The sequence below is a fragment of the Marmota flaviventris genome, chromosome 12 (genome assembly GCF_047511675.1).
Source record: "Marmota flaviventris isolate mMarFla1 chromosome 12, mMarFla1.hap1, whole genome shotgun sequence".
Taxonomy (NCBI): Eukaryota; Metazoa; Chordata; class Mammalia; order Rodentia; family Sciuridae; genus Marmota; species Marmota flaviventris.
The window spans coordinates 80,808,236-80,821,306 of record NC_092509.1 but is presented as its reverse complement, the minus strand read 5'-3'; the positions used below and the strand labels follow the sequence as shown (position 1 = coordinate 80,821,306).

Genomic DNA, 13,071 nt, shown 5'->3' with positions numbered 1-13,071 from the left:
ATAAGGGATTGTGGACCTTCACTTCTATGTTAGGGATGATATAAAACACGCTTTAAAAAATAGATAATAGGGGATGGGATAAAAACAGATGGAAATTCTAACGTTTTCCTTTTCTACGCCCGCAGTGCACACCCTCTCTGTTTTGGAAACCTCTAGACACTAGGGCTTGTAAAAGGCTCCAAAGGGCAGCCAGATATGTACAGAGTCGCTTCCTCTCCCTACATAAAATGCAAACTGCAAACTGTCTGCAATTAAGAGCCAACAACCAGGCGGGCCCTTCCGGTCCTCTAATTCCTGGGATGCACAACACCTTCACGGGAAGACTTTGCCTTTCTCAGGAAGAAAGCCTAAGATGATCCCTTATCAACCCGAGTCTCCAATGACTAGAGAGATCCACTCATAGAGGTTACATTTTGTATTTGCCAAAATTCTTCCAAGTGTCTCGGATCGGCACCAACATTCTTTCTCTAGACTCGACCTGCCTTTGCCGTTCCTGATGGTAATGTCCTAGTACAAGTCGGTAATCTATCTCCCAGAGTAGGCCCGGTGAAAAAAGGGGAGCAGAAGTCTAATACCAAAGGACAAAGGGGCTGTTTTTGCTTGAAGTCCTCAGTTGAAGCAAATTTTAAATTGTGGGTAAAGCACTTTCCCCAAAGAGCTACCATTCATCATATGTGGCTGTCCCCCCACCCCCTGGCCATACCCTCCTTCACGCTTCTTCACATTCTTTTAGATGAAAAGAATCACAAGGAGGCCACATGATGGATGATCGTGATGCCCGGGTACCTAGACTACTCCTAAGCATTAGAATTTTCTTTTCTCTAAATTTTTCCTCTGGATTTTACTTTGCCTCCACTTAGGCCAAAAGGGCACCACTGTTCCTTCATTGATTGCTATTGCAGTGACCATCGTGGGCATCACAAGCAGAGGGTAGACCCCACCCCATCCCTCATCCTTCCTTATCGCCCTGTTCCCCCAACCCCTCCCAGCCATCAGGTAGGGCCCTATGTCTAGAGGGACAAAAAGTCTCTGTTGATTAATGCAGAAAGTCTTAGAAGTCACATCAGCTGTGTTCTTATGCACATTATCTCAGTTTGACTCTTCCATGGATGTTACCAAAGCTGTTGTAACTCTGGACTCCACACGGGCTGAGCAATCTGTTTGCATATCCATTGTGTTCCCCGAATGTTAGCATTTATAAAAATGTCCTGAGCCTCTTCTTATCGTCAACACAAAAGGGCTCAGAATCAAATATGCCTCCGGCTTTCTATTATTAATTCTATATACCTAGAAATTATATAATAAATTCTTTATACCTAGAATTTTGAGATTCTCCCGCGGAGGCCTGATCATTCCTAGCCCCATGGACGACAGCTGCCCTAAACGTGGACTGTCCAAAGCAGCAGTGAACACAGACATTTTAAATCCTCAACTTTTCTCTTTTAAAAAAGTAAATAAATAAGTGAGATGATATCCTCTTTTCCCTCCATTGTGATCTGTATCTCTCAGCTTTCTGCATTTTTGTTTCTCACCATGTCACAGATTTGGCAAATAATAACAATAATCCCCCATGGTGTACAGACCATGTCTGACCCAAACTGCCTGGCCCAGGAGAACCAAAGGCCCCGGAACTTTTCAAGGTGTCAGGCTAATTCCAGTCACATTTCCAGGAGGTCATCCAGTTCCTACTGATGACAGGAAGATGTGCAAGTGACACATCATCCCCAGGATGGTGCCTCTCGTTCTGGGGCAGCACAGTCTAGTAGAAATGTAATGCCAGCCACCAATGTTAAATTACATGTTTTTTAAATTTATAATAAAAAGATAAAAAAAAAAGCAGATGAAATTTTATTAACATTTTATTTAATCTAAAATACTGACATGTGAAATTATCAATGAGATATTTTATTCATACAAAGTCTTCAAAATGGAGGATTTATTTTCTACTCACACTGCATCTCAATGTGGAATATGTATTTTCATGAGATATAGTGGATATGCACTTAGGGTTCATAAAACTTAATGAAGAAAATGTAGATTCAGACCCATCTCAGTGGCGCACTCTTCCAGTGGCTCAGGAGGCTGAGGCAGGAGGACTGAGAGCTGAAAGCCAGCCTCAGCTACGGCAAGGCGCTAAGCAACTCAGTGAGACCCTGTCTCTAAATAAAATACAAAATGGGGCTGGGGATGTGGCTCAGTGGTTAAGCACCCCTGAGTTCAATCCCCAGTACAGGAAGGAAGGAAGGAAGGAAGGAAGGAAGGAAATGTAGATTCACCTGAGCATGATGGGTGCCGGCCTGTAATCCCAGAGACTCTGGAGGTTGAGGCAGGAGGATCGTGAGTTCATCACCAGCCTCAGCAACTTAGAAAAGCACTTAGCAACTCAGTGAGACCCTGTCTCTAAATAAAATATACAAAAGGGCTGGGAAGGTGGCTCAGTGCTTGAGCACCCCTGGTTCAATCCTCAGTACAAAAAAAAAAAAGAAAATGTAGATTCACATACTCAAGTTGTTCCAAACCAGACTTAAAATGTTTCCCCCCAACAGACTCAAGTTTTATCATTAACTTTACAGTTAAATTAGTTAAAATTTAAAATTCCGTCCCCCAGTCACAACAGCGACATTTGCAATGCCAGATGGCCCCCTGGGACTTGTGAGTTCCAAACTGACAGGACAGACCGAGAGGAACACAGGTGCCGGGTCGGAGGCCAGTGGGCAGCTTCAGTCCCCTTTTGGTCCCCTTGGGGTGTCTTCAGCCTGGCAGCCAGTCGAGCCTTGCTCATGTCCTTGGCTAAGAGAAAATCTGAGCTATTAGAGCTACCAAGGGAGATGAGCTCCACTGCACCGTACCATGTTCCCCCCTGAGACACGCCTGGGTCAGGGGTGGACTGGGAAGCAGAACTGTAATGAGTGTCGTGGACTAGGATTTATTATAGGCCTCGGACATTACACAGTGGAGGGAGGGAGGGAGGGAGGGGTTGAAAGATCAGAGACACCTCACTAGCCAGCATCCCGAAGCCTTGGGGTGGGGGCCAGTCGGGGCCCTGTAGACCGCCAGGCGCTTGCAGCTGCAGGCTCAAACACAGAGTCTATGGAAGGAAGTCTGTTGCAGCTGCTGCACCTGGTGACAGGCATGGGTGGCTCTTGTCACCAGGGACAGTAGTTAGATGCGGAGGAGAGGAGAGCAAACACAAGCTGGAACCCACTGCCATTTCTGTGTCTGTCCCTCAATGACATCTAATTCTGCCAACCTACAAGAGTAAAAGCTGTGGATTCCCTTCTGCCCGCTAAAGCCTCCCCACCCCCACCCCAACACACACACCCTATTTTCTCTTTCAGCCAGTTCTACCCAGAGCCATCTAGGGGACAGCTGGGAGTCACAGTTGCCCTTAGCCAAGTTAGTGCAGTAGAAAACCACCACACAGGAGCTTTGCCCATTCTCAGGACGGAGGAAAGTGTTTTGTCTAAGAAAATAGTTTGCTCCTATCTCAGGGACAACATGAAACACATAACTACTCTTATTTCTGTCTTTGCAAGCGACTGCTCAGAAACTCAAAACCCAACTTGCAGAACCCCGTCCAGAGCAGTACAGGTGCCAAGAGGTGGGTTTGCCTGCTTCTCCCAACTTTATTTTATTTTTCTAGGCAGCCCCCTTCTCTCGCTTATTTGTTTTACCCTGTTTTTGTTTTAGAGGTTATATTTAGCAATTTCTTATGATTTTTTGATCAAGAGATTATATAAATACAAATATGGCTGGATAATATAGACAGGGCAGATGAATAGATAGGTCTGGCCACAGCCAAACTCTCCAACCTTGTCTTATTGAACTCTTCTTTCCCTGCTCCAGCTAAATGGGCCTGTTTCCTAAACACACCACGTTCCTCCCACGACGGTTGCTTCTCCTCCCTGTGATGGTTTGGATAGTTCCACATGTTGGAAGCTTGGTCCCCAGGGTGGCAGTGCTGGGAGAATGGAATGAACTGCCGCAGTCCGGCTGCAGCAAAATAACCGGAGGGGGGGGGGGCGGTTCGAACAACTTGTGTACGTTAATACAGCAGGAGTGGGAGCCCTTTATTGTAGGACAGGAGCGGTATTTATACATTCCACACAGCTTATCTAATTAACATAAGATAGATACAGCAGTCAACCAATAATGAATCTCCACACTTAATGGCTCACTGGCATTACTTCACAAACCACTCCCTCGGGCAAAATGCCAGGCGCCATCCAGACTTGTTTACAGACTCTAACAATGAACCTTTAAGAAGTGGAGCCTCCTGGGAAGATGCTCAGGGATCAAAATGGCCTCATAGGACCCCTGGCACTTTTGTCAAGGTGCATATAACAGAACAAGCCTGTTTGACTTCTTGTCTGGCAATGTTATCACTCCCTTTTGCACACACTCCCAACCACTGTCCTGCTATCCACAATGGGGTGCTCACAAGAGCAGATGCCATGCTCTTGAATCTCCAAAACTGTGAGCTAAATAAACCTCTTTTCTTTATATAAAGTCACCCAGCCTTGGGTATTTTGTTATAGTAAAAGAGAATTAACACACTCCTCATGACAGCATGCTGATTCCTGAAGATGTTTTAGGACTGCTCAATCTACAAGTAGACACCTCAACTCACAGTCACTATGATACCATGCTATTCCTTCACCACTCGTATCACAATCAGCCATAACCTGTTCTATCTATTTCTCTCTCTCTCCCCCCACCTCGAAAAGATGTAAGCTCCATGAGGGCAGTGACCTCACATGTCTCTTGTACGGCTGAATTTCCAGAGCTAGAACAGTGCCTGGCCCTAAATCGACCCTCAATACATATGTAATGAGTGAATTAATGAGTGGACATCTCATCAATCAATCAATAGAAAGATACCTACTTTTTATTTTAAATTAATCTACAATTTGAATTTCTATCTCAAATTACTTATTACTAATAATTTTTTTAAAGGAAATAATATCGGAAGGAAGGGTTTGATAGGAGAGGGGAACGTGTTCAGTCTACTGTTCAAAATAGTTTAGTCAAAAGTTAAGGATATTGTTTCCCTCCCCTCTCACCAAATAAACAGTAGTCAGGGGTCTGCATGAACACTTATCACTATTCCTTATTTCTCCCAAGTATGCAGAGCACTGTGGTAGTTTGTGTTTATTTTGGAGCTATTTTTTCTGTCCTTGTGCTATTGGCCAATCCCAGTTCCATCCAATTTTTTTTTTTTAACAGAGAAGACAGAAGAAGGTTCTAAGGAACTTGAAAATGTTCTCACAAATATTTTTTTTGCCTTTGACATCAATCCTGGTGTTTTCTCTTTATTGGGATGAGAGAAGTCGGGGCCTCCTGCCAATATAGCAGTCAACCCTGGAAATTCTAATGGCCCAGAGCCTTGGTGCCTATTTTCAGTTGCTCCTAACTTCCGCATTAGCTGCCGCCCTGAACCACATGGATAGCACAATGTGAATGATGAGACTACTCATGGTAGATCTATTAATTGCCAAGTGCAGTGGCTCAGGCCTCTAATCCTAGTGACTCAGGGGGCTGAGACAGGAGAATGGGAAGTTCAAGGCCAGCCTGGACAATTTAGCAGGACTCTGTCTCAAAATAAAAAATAAAAAAGGCTAGGGATGGGGATAAGTAGCTCAGTGAGAGAGTACCCATGGGCTCAATTCCAGTACCACATACCAAAAAAAAAAAATCTATAAGTTAAAAAATTCACTACAAAAATGTGTCTACTCTTCTGTGAAATGTTGGATTGTGTCAGCAGCTCATTTTTCTATGGTGCTACTTAACTTTTTCTTGATGTTTTATAGGAATTACTTATATTATGTAAAACTAAATGAATTGCCAATATTTAATCTTTTTTTTTTTTTTTTGCTGGGGGTGGGGCAACTATAAGAATGCTAGTTTGGACTGGGCAGGGTGATACATGGTGATACACACCTGTAATGCCAGCAACTCTAAGGCAGGGTTATCACAAGTTCAAGGCCAATTTCAGCAACTTGGCAAGACCCTGCCTCAAAATAAAAAACAAAAAGGGCTGGGGATGTGGTTCAGTAGTAGAGGGCCCCTGGGTTCAATTTCCAGTACCAGGGGCTGGGGTCGTGACTCAGCAGTAGAGCACTTGCCTAGCACATGTGAGGCCCTGGGTTCGATACTCAGCACCACATAAAAAATTTTTTAAAAAATGTATAAAACCTAAATAAATAAAATTTCCTTCAAAAAAAAGTTCCAGAAGAAGAAGCCACTTTTATACAATTCAACCTAATATATTCTGGAAATTTTTTAAAATAAATATTTTCTTCTTAGTGTATGGTTTTTAAAAAGTATCTACAAAATGATCAACACTGTGATTCCTCTTATATGAGGTACCCAGAGTAGACAAATTCATGGAGATGACAATGGAATGATGGTTGCTAGGGCCTGGAGGGAGAGAGGATTAGGAAACTACTGTTTCATGAGTTTAAGAAGATAAGAAAGCTCCAGAGATTGGTAGTGGTGATTGTTGCACAACCATGTAAATTTACTTAATGCAACTGAATTTATGCCCCAAAATGGATGGAATGGCAAATCTTACGTGTAAGTTACCACTGAGTGGGTACACAGAGTCATAACTAGCCAGCGGTATTGGACAGTATAATAAATTTACACCTTGTAGTGGGCTGAATAACAGCTTGTAAAAACATCCAGGCGAGGTGGCTCATGCCTGTAATCCCAGCAGCTCAAGAGGCTGAGGCAGGAGGACTGCAAGTTCAAAGTCAGCCTCACAACTTACCAAGGCCCTAAGCAACTCAGTGAGACCCTGTCTCTAAATAAAAAATATAAAAAAGGGTCGGGGATGTGGCTCTGCAGTTGAGGGACCCTGGGTTCAACCCCCGTTCAAAAAAAAAAAAAAGCTTCAAACTCCTCAGTCAGGTTAATGCACTCACAAGGATTTTGTCTTAATTTGCAATTATGCACTCATTAAGTGGTCACTTAAGCCTATCTCTCTCATTAGACTTTAAAGTCCAAGAGACTGGGGGTTGTTTTTCATCACTCTTGAATCCATGGTGCCTGACCCTTGTAAATATTTAATATGATAATTGTTGAATGAATGTGCAAAAACGGCTAGACTAATTTGTGACATACACAAAATTCACTCAGAGGAGCCCTGGAGAGGGCCATCAAAAAGATTCTTACCAGTATAATTCTGCAGAGCGACCTGCCCGAAGGCCATGTTCCTTGACACAACACCGACTGAGTTGAGGGGTGGAGGCTGAGCTCCCTAAGTCACCCCACTAAGTGCAGATCAGGGGGACTCAGATGTGGGTTGGGGAGAAGCCTGCGTCACAGGTCTCTCCCCCTGCCAGACCAATGGCTACCTGGGACAGTCAAAGCTCCATGCAGACCCTGGAGCCCAGGAGCCCAGTCCAGGGTGCAGCACACTCACGGCCCCTGCTCATGGAGCTGCTTTGATCAAAGCAAGTCATATGGTCAAGTTCAAAGTCAAAGACACAGAGCAGTAGACTATGCCTGCAGTGAGAGGGGAGGAAGAGGGAATGTTTGTAGCACGATAATTTCAGCTATCACAGATGGTCATGCTCCAGAGCAATTGCATCTAAAGGAAAATGAGAAGCCAGGGCCACCACCAGCTTGGGCAGACATACTGCAATTATGAAGTCACCGTGAATAGAGAAAACAAACAATGGTATCAAGTATAAGCCCCCAAATTCAAAGGCACAAATAAGAGCCACCACTGCAAATTGATTTACAATCGAGATACTTCTCACTTCGGCGGCTCTGTAGCGGCTCTGTAGTGTGCTCCGGGATGAGTAACAGCTGGGATTTATTTAGCCGTGCTAATGCGTGCCAAGGAAGCCTTCCACCAATGACTTCGATAGTGTAAAAGTGAATGTGCAAGGAGGAAAAAAAAGGAGAGATAGAAGAAATGAAATGCAGTTAGAGCAAGAGAATCATGGGTAATATTTTTATCATTATAGTTTGGAATTTTCTTTATTGTGGTTTTTATAGTCTCTCAATTCAAATAGAAAGGATTGTTTTAAAGTTTCACATGATCGCACAGTAAATATCCAATCAGTTCTCCTGCCCGCAACCAACGTGGTTATTTGAAAATGTAAATGAGATCATGACACACCCTACTGAAAACTCTTCAAAGGCTCCCTGTTGCTCTCAAGTTAAAAATTCAGCCCCCTTTCAATGGTTTCTGTCTCGACTGGCCCCAGCTGAACTCTTCCACCTCATTTCTCATCCATTCCCCTTTCCATCCTCTGAGCTCCAGACATGTTAGGCATTTTTGTGTTTAATTCAATGTCAAGGTCTCATCTCTAGGATTTTGCACATGCTGTTCCCTATTCCTGAGACACTGTTCCCCACCTTTCTTTGTCTGGCTAATTTCTACTCCTTTCCATGGGAAAACCATCACTTCCTCAGACAAGGCTTCAGTGACCTATGCTTCCACTATCCTAATAGTTGCCACATTTTAACCTGTTTTCCTACCCCAAAACAAGACCACAGGGCTGACCCACTCCCCACTATACCCTCAGTCTCCTGGTACATAGGAGGCACCCCCAAAATATTCCCTAACCGAATAAGTACATGAAATTCATGGCCAAATGGCATCTAAAATTACCAACTAATGACTACTTCCTGTTTGTCTCTATAAAAATAAGATTTGGATTCATTTTTATTAAATCAATTTTAAAATTCAGAATATTTTTAAAAATCACGGTTTCTGCCATTTTTGCCAAAATTCTCTCTTTCCCCTCTCAAAAGCTGCAAGCTCTGATACCAGAGAATTTTCACTGCGAGAGAAATACTGTTGAGTCTTTCTCTGAAAACAGTATGGACTCAGAGTACCCCGGGCACTGATAGGAGGTACCCTGCTTCCAATTTGTTCTCATTCTTCAAACTCCAGCTCAAATATCACCACTTCTAGAAGTCTTCTCAGATGCCACCAACACCTCAGCCCAACACCTCTCGTGTGCCCTCATTGATAGCTGCTCACCTTCATCCTAATACTGACCTAATCTTGCAAGTAAGCATTTGTCAAGCTTAGGGGAACTTGGCATAAGTGACAGGTGATGTATATGTGACCTTGGTCAGAATCCTTTTTATGACCAGTTGATGACTAGCCTTTTTTTTTATTATTTCCAAGCAATATGCTACCTTCAAATCAATACAAGCATTAAATAATGTTCCCATACTATTACCTGCCTGACTGGGGTGCTGTAAACACACAATTCCACAGGCATTAAATATGAGATTTTTTTTTGTACCAGTGATTAAATCCAAGAGTGCTTAACCACTGAGCCATATCCCCAGCCCTTTTTAATTTTTATTCTGAGACAGAGTCTTACTAAGCTGCTTAGGGCCTCACCAAGTTGCTGAGGCTGGCTTTGAACTTGCAAACCTCCTGCCTCAGCCTCCTAAGCCACTGGGTTTATAGCAGTGTGCCTTGGCACCCAGCGAAAAGCTTTTTAAGATAAACATAATAATAATGTTCCAGGAGTTCTACACACACTCATTATCTCATTTCCTCTCCCCTACAACAATCATCATCTTCCTGTGAGGTGGAACCTTTGCTATCATTCCCATTTTGCACACAAGGAAACTGAGGCAAAGAGAAGTTAAGTAACATCTTTGAGGTCGCACAGCTACGACGTGGCAGAGTTGGGTTGACACCAGCACAGTCCAGCTTGGGAGTCTGGGCTCCAAACCGCCCTGCTGATGCTGTGACTGACACAGCGCTTCTGCTTCTCTCGGCTCTCAATTTTAATAATAAATTCACTTGTTTTTTCAAGAAGGTGAGGGAAAGGTACAGTACCATTTTATAATCAATGGAAAATAAAACAAAATTCTGTTTGGAAGGTGATATAGACTGAGTTGTATCCCCCTGAAATTCATCTTTTGAAACCATGAACTTGAATGTGACTACATTGAGAGATGGGGCTTTCAGGAGATAATTAAGTTTAAATGAAGTCATAAGGGTGGGATCCTAATCTGGTAGGATCCGTGTCCTTATAAGAAAAGGAAGAGGCTCTCTGCTCCTCCCCGTTCGATAGGCAGCCGCCCCTCCCCGTCTCGTGCAGTGATGGTGAAGGTCGGAATGAAAGGATTTGGCCATATTGGGCTCCCGGTCACCAGGGCTGCTTTCACCTCTGCCAAAGTGGACATTGTCGCTATCAATGAGCCCTTCATTGACCTCAACTACACGGTCTATATGTTCCAGTACGATTCTACCCATGGTAAATTCCATGGCACAGTGAAGGCTGAGAACGGGAAGCTTGTCATCAATGGAAAGTCCATCTCCATCTTCCAGGAGCGAGATCCCGCCAACATCAAATGGGGTGATGCTGGTGCTGAGTATGTTGTGGAGCCCACTGGTGTCTTCACTGCCATGGAGAAATCCGGGGCTCATTTGAAGGGTGGTGCCAAAAGGGTCATCATCTCTGCCCCTTCTGCCCATGCCCCCATGTTTGTGATGGGCATGCACCATGAGAAGTATGACAACTCCCTCAAGATTGTCAGCAACGCCTCCTGTCCCACCAACTGCTTAGCCCCCTGGCCAAGGTCATCCATGACAACTTTGGCATTCTGGAAGGACTCATGATCACAGTCCACGCCATCACTGCTACTCAGAAGACTGTGAGTGGCCCCTCTGGGAAACTGTGTCGTGATGGCCGTGGGGCTGCCCAGAATATCATCCCTGCATCCACCGGTGCTGCCAAGGCTGTGGGCAAGATCATCCCTGAACTGAATGGGAAGCTCACTGGTATGGCTTTCCGTGTGTCCACTCCCAACGTGTCAGTTGTGGATCTGACCTGTCACCTGGAGAGAGCTGCCAAATACGATGACGTCAAGAAGGTGGTGAAGCAGGCATCAGAGGGCCCCCTCAAGGGCATCCTGGGCTACACGGAGGACCAGGTGGTCTCCTGTGACTTTAATAGTGATACGCACTCTTCCACTTTTGATGCTAGGGCCGGCATTGCCCTCAACAACCACTTTGTTAAGCTCATTTCCTGGTATGACAATGAATTTGGCTACAGCAACAGGGTGGTGGACCTTATGGTCCACATGGCCTCCAAGGACTAAGAGCCCCTGCACTACCTGCCCCAGCAAGAACACAGGAAGAGAGAGGTGCTCAGCTGCTGGGGAGTCCCTGCCCCTAACTCAGTCCCTCAACACACTGAGAATCTCCCCTCCTCCCCATTTCCATCCCAGATCCCCTGAAGAAGGGGAGGGGCTTAGGGAGCCCTACTGTCACATACCATCAATAAAGTTCACTGCACCCCCCCAAAAAAGGAAGAAACAACAGAGAACTCTCTCGGTCCATGTGTGCACAAAGAAAAGGGGACATGTGAGGACACAGTAAGAACCCAGGAAGAAAACCCTCCCCGGACATTAACCCTGAGAGTCCTGACTTCCAGCCTCCAGAACCATGAGAAAATAAATGACTGTCATTAAAGCCACTCAGTCTGCTCTATCTTGCATGTCAGCCCATGCAGACCAGTACAAAAGGCAGTCACAGCTGGGTGCGGTGGCACTTGCCTGTGATCCCAGAGGCTCAGGAGGCTGAGGCAGGAGGGACCCAAGTTCAAAACCAGCCTCAGCAACTTAGCAAGACTCTGTCTCAAAATAAAAAATAAAAAGGGCTTGGCATGTGGCTCAAGAGTGAAGATCTCCTGGGTTCAATCCCCAGTACCAAATTTTAAAAAAGGCAATCAAAACAAACTTCATAGTTCCAAAGACAAGCTGAAGATTAGGAAATAAGTAGTAAAGGAAAAGATGTATCAGAAACTAATTTTGGGCCGGGATGTCACTCAGTGGCCCTAGCACACACACACAAGGCCCTGTGTTGGATCCCTAGTACCACCAAAAGAAAAATTAAAAATACTAGTTTGATCGAATATTACAACTCATCAGGGGGTATTCCATTTTGGAATATATGAATTTCTTGTCATCAACAAGAAATGATTGCTGCTATCTACCATCTCTTCCCCCAAGAAGTCTGTGGTCGACTTAGACATATACTGACCAGCATGTGAGTGTGGAAATGTGCCTAAGACTGCAAGACACTATGCACCCAAAGAGGGGTGCAAGTGCTCATTTCAACAACAGTTGGGGTGGGGGGCAGGGTAATTAGGAGTCTAGGTGGTTCAGAGAGGAAGAACAGTTTGCAAATAAGCAGTCACGTGGAACAGACCCTTAGAACAAGGCGAGGTGCCACGAAGCCTAAGAGGTGAAATACAACTGGCAAATTCAACAGCCAGTAGGTGAGAGGTCTGCAGAACAGGGGAGGACTCGGAATGCATGCGTAGGGGGAAGTGCAAAGGCTGCTGAGTGATTCGGGAAAACTAAAAGCCCAGGTTCTTATGTAGAATTCATCCTACACAGAGCCGGACTGATGGGGGAAATGCATGCAAAGATGTGCTTGGGAAGATTATTATGTGCCGCAGTCTGGCTGGGCACAAAATCACGAGCCACCACACACCTTGTAGATTAAAACAGCAATTCTTTATTCCAGAACTCACACTGGCACTCTACAAACACGTTCTGGGGGAATCCACGTTCTCCGCCCAATTCACGTTCTGGGCGAAATCCCAAATACTCTCTGAATCCCGGGAGAACTCAACGGGAACTCAAGGAGCAGGCGCGCCTGAGGCAGCAGGATACGCCCTATTCCCAGCAGGGTACACCTTAAACCTGGAACCGCCCTAAACCCGATCTTCCCTAAACCCGGATCCGCCCTGGTCCTTGAGCAAGGTCACCTTACATGCAATGTCACTGCAAATGACCTGGGTCATGCCATGCGTCATTCTTACTTAGCAATGGCCCTCAGCAATTCTGGAATGTGAGTGTAGACTAGCAAGGGGAGAATCTGGAGAGGGGATGACTCACCCAGAAGCAGGACAGTAATCCAACCTTGCAAGCTAAGAACTAGACTAGTCTTGTGGCCATGAAGACCACCACTGAGAAGGCGAAAGTGACACTCCAACAAATCCCTGCTTCTAAGTGGCACTCGAACAAATCCCCGCTTCTCTGAGGAACACTGGCATGTGGCTACCCCTTCCTCCC

At 45.0% G+C, this 13,071-nt stretch overlaps 1 pseudogene; it reads left to right on the top strand.

Annotated features, from left to right (window-relative positions):
* The first annotated feature begins 10,087 nt into the window (after nt 1-10,087).
* On the top strand, nt 10,088-11,195 carry LOC114100846 (glyceraldehyde-3-phosphate dehydrogenase-like; annotated as a pseudogene).
* The last annotated feature ends 1,876 nt before the right edge of the window (nt 11,196-13,071 follow it).